This window comes from Limulus polyphemus, unplaced genomic scaffold (assembly GCF_000517525.1).
Source record: "Limulus polyphemus unplaced genomic scaffold, Limulus_polyphemus-2.1.2 Scaffold1593, whole genome shotgun sequence".
Classification (NCBI taxonomy): domain Eukaryota; kingdom Metazoa; phylum Arthropoda; class Merostomata; order Xiphosura; family Limulidae; genus Limulus; species Limulus polyphemus.
The window spans coordinates 54030-58346 of NW_013667203.1; the positions used below are offsets into that span (position 1 = coordinate 54030).

General features: G+C 31.5%; 1 long non-coding RNA gene across 1 annotated transcript; it reads right to left on the reverse strand.

The window, feature by feature from the left end:
* Positions 1-818: 818 nt before the first annotated feature.
* Positions 819-4103, reverse strand: LOC111086967. The gene is made up of 2 exons (XR_002611682.1): positions 3881-4103; positions 819-1175 (listed from the first exon to the last, which is right to left on the reverse strand). It is a non-coding gene; the product is annotated as an uncharacterized LOC111086967 (long non-coding RNA).
* Between the last annotated feature and the right edge of the window lie 214 nt (positions 4104-4317).

Genomic DNA, 4317 nt, shown 5'->3' on the forward strand with positions numbered 1-4317 from the left:
AACATTCTCGAAGAAATAAATTAATATTGTTTTAAAAGTTCAAAATCATGTTACCGTGAATTTTTAAAGTTACTTTTCTAAAATATGTCTTGTCTGAATCTATTTTATCAAGATTACTATTATTAGTTACCAAATATGCTGTTTATCGAAGCCAGCATGAAATATTTTATGTTATTAAATTTTGGGATATCCAGCCTGACGTACAATTATATGTTATAGAATTTCGTTGAAAAGGAAGCGAGGTGGATATATAGCACACACACACACACGCGCGCACACTCAAATCGAACAATTGTGGTAGTGAGATTTGAAATGAGCTTGAGCATGCGTATTGCGCTTTGTTTCCTGGTTACTAATATACTCAGCAAATGCATTATAAAGAAATGGGATAGTTCAGTAGGTCGAGTATATTAGGAGGAGTTAAACTTTTACAGGGGTTGAAACATGATTTTCAGTTTTTTTTTTTGGGGGGGGGGAGGTGGCGCTTTTCAAATACGTTTTTCACCGTATAAACATCCTTATCTCTAACATTTTTAAATATTTAATACAAAAACACTAATTTATAAACTTTTCTGATAGGCTTAGTATTGGAATCCCGTGACCTTCGTAGCACTTTACAACACTCATCTTGTAAATGTGCCTTTAATTATAGGAAATGACTGTTTGGCTGTAAGTAAGGGAATAAATCCTCGTTAAATCCGCCTTATTTTATATCCAACAGTGGAACGTTTGGTTGATACTGCAGCTATGTTATGTAATATTTATTATATACTTCTTCTGTTTGTTCATTTAGATTGAATAGATCGAATTTGGTAATATATTAACTTTAAAAGTTTATTGTTTCATTTCCATTTTGATGTTTTTATTTTATATAGTTCTCTGGCTTTCAAATTACTTTCATCGTAAGAATACGGTCTTACTATACATTTTCACCCTAAGAATCAGTTCTTCCATTATATGAGTCATGATTTCCTCTAATAGACCTCCATCATAATAATCAGTTCTTCCAATAGACCTCCATCATAATAATCAGTTCTTCCATAGACTTCCATCATAATAATCAGTTCTTCCAATAGACCTTAATCATAATAATCAGTTATTCCATAGACCTCCTTCGTAATAATCAGTTCTTCCAATAGACCTTCATCATAAGGATCGGGTATGGTAATAGCTTTCTATTGTAAGAGTATATACGTTATATCAGAATAATACAATATCTTGGACTTCAAAACTAAATAATCGACCTTTTAATAAAAATTCCTTATACTAATTATGTGACCTTGTAAGATACTTTAGTATTAAGTATCAGACCTTTAAATATACTTCCAAAATAAGTACCCTATGTTTCAATAAGCTTCCAGACTTAGTATCTAATAGACTTCCAGGATTAGTGTTCCTGATTAAGTATTCTTCCTTTCAATAGTCTTTGTTATTCTACTTTACTTTCATAATAAGTATCTATTATTTAATTAGACTTCCTAGATACGCATTCATGCAACTTTTAAACAGACTTACAAAATCAGTATCCAATCTTTCCAACTGACTTTCACGCAACGTGTCTGGCAAACTAACATATTTTTAATAATACCTAAATAATTTCCCAGAAAAAAAATTGCTTTAAATGTCTGCTTACAAATATTTTTGCTTGGAAAAGGCATTGAAGTCCTAAGTATACTCGTGGCGACATTGTACTGTACAACAGTCGAGAGATTTACCGTGATCCAAATCTATAGGTACTAAACATGTTGAAAAGGTTTATTCGTTGATTTGAAAATACAAATGAGGTATATAGGTTATAATCATTCAATTAACTTTACTAAAGGCTTACTAATAGATTTCGTAATAAGTATACTGTCATCCAAAATGATACGATTTCCACCATTAACAGACTGACACATACATAAAATATTTTGGAATTCGACCAATTTTATATTGTAGCAATTATATAAAGAAAAAATTCAAAGCTATTATAATTTACAATTAATGTTTAAGAATTTGTTTGTTTAAAATTATATATAGTTTCCAAGAAACGAAAGAAAGGTATAGCGTTAATCCATCTAAGAATCAATTAGTTGGAGACAATTCTTTCCACAAATCTGTATTTTAATTAATATTTCTCAAATTAGGCAAACCGTTTTATATCCAAGGACAAAAATTGGAAGTTAGAATTGCTTTCTGTGAATTTACAACTTGTGGAGGTTTCGTCATCACAGAGCTATAGAAGAGTTATATTTGTCTTGCAATAACTAATATATTTAGATATGTTACTGAAGAGGAAGTTAATGAAATCCGTATATTTTCCATTCGTAGGTTTATTCAAACTGATGTGTCTTTAATTACATATCTTAATTTGGTTCTGTGTATGGAACAACTTTACCTCTACAGGATGTTTTAAGAGTACGTCGAGCAATTGCCAAAATAAATGCTAAAGTACAAGAAAATTCTTAGATGCAGTATATGCTGATATATGTCACTTTCAAACATATTTCTTAAACTTACTTCAAACGTGTTTATACTAATAATATTGTTTTGTGTGTGTCTGTCAAGCACTTCTCCAAGATTAGTTATTTTAAAACACTGTACTGTTCCAAAAACATTATTCCTAAACTTAAGTCTGTAGGTGTATAGCGCTAAAATAGGGTTTCGATACCCGTGATGGGCATAACACATGTAGTCCATTGTGTAGCTTCACGCTTAGCAACAAACAAACAAACAGACATAAACTAAGTACTATAGTTTGTTTATTTTGATAGGGAAGTTATCTTATTGTTATATAAGCACCATATAGTTAGTAAAAGATCTACACTTATTATACGGCTGTTATGATTAGAATTGTCACAAACACTTAAATTTACCAAACTTTACAGCTTTTCATATCACCTATTTACTCCCCTCCCACCTCTTTGTACTATGATGGATTTTTGTAGCTAATTGTTCCATTAACCCTTTTTTCCGGCGTCATAACACATGAAGCTTTCATCTACAAATTAGTCATATTATATGATAATGCTTCAGAGCCAGATAAGGTTCAAAATGGAGTGTTTTTACATTGAAGCGAATTATCGTGCTTGTAAAGTTCTGCGCTCATGAACACGAATAGAATATTTGGCTAGAAATACACAGCACACTAAGTGCACTGAACTCTAAGTAGGACATGCATTACAAGTAACTATGTACGGGTCTAATTTGGCCCAATTATTTATTAACTTTCATACGGGTTAAGCAGCCACAGCTTAGCCTAAAGTTGTTCTTGACAGGTTTCTTCTTTTGTATTCATAACCATATTTTAAAACGGTAAGCCTAAACTAGCATCACGTTCAACTACTTTTTTTTTCGCATGACATAGTTCATGCTTACTCGAAGTCTTGAATTTGTTTAAGGACTATATTTCAAAACCATTCGTGTCAGTTTATTTTGTCAACCAATAACAAGGTGAGAAAGCGTGTTTTAACTAATAGAATATATGACTACTTTACTGAAAACAATTCCGCATTAGTAGTAAGCAGCAAGTATAATTATTAAAGTTAAAATTATCAATAATTATAATCGAAATAGTATATATATATTTCTTTGATGTATCAGTTGGATACCCTCGTTATTAATGATGTTATAAATTTTCCTGTGTTATATAAAAAGGAAGAAAGAAAACACCATTATCCTTACACATTTGTCTCTATAAACATATGTTCTCGAAAAGGTTTGTTGCTTTTGAAGCAATTACAAATCTTTGCATAAAAGCTCAAGTAACGCTCGTGCTTACCATTCTGTGCTGCCTCTCTCGCAAGTATTTACTCATCCAAATTCACATAAGCTAAGTTTAACCGTGGAACTGCAACCACGTGACTTCGCCGATATAGGAGGTAATCTCCAAATAACTTACCTGTTTATTTAAGGTGATCTTGTGTTGACGATTGAAAAGAAAGTGGGAAAATATTGATTTTGGCAACTTTCCGCCTCATTCAATCGCGGCTTTCTTTATCTTTACATCTTTTCAACTGTTTCATTTTTGTTTTTGTCTGTTTTTTCATTAGTCACTCTGTATGTTTTCTGCTCATCCAGCCACGTTCTATCCACTTGTCCTGCTCTCTGCCACGCCTACCTGCTCGTCAGTCGCCCTTTACTTGCCTATTTTTCAATTATTAGCTCATTCAGTTTGTTAGGCTATTCTTCCATTCGTTCAACTGTTTGCTTTAACTGTTTTTTCGTCTCATTATTTCATTATTGTATTTGTCAATATGTATTTTAATCAAATATTCAGTAAATTATAGATAAGTTAAGTTTAATCAACTGAAACATACAGAATTATGGTAATTTTAT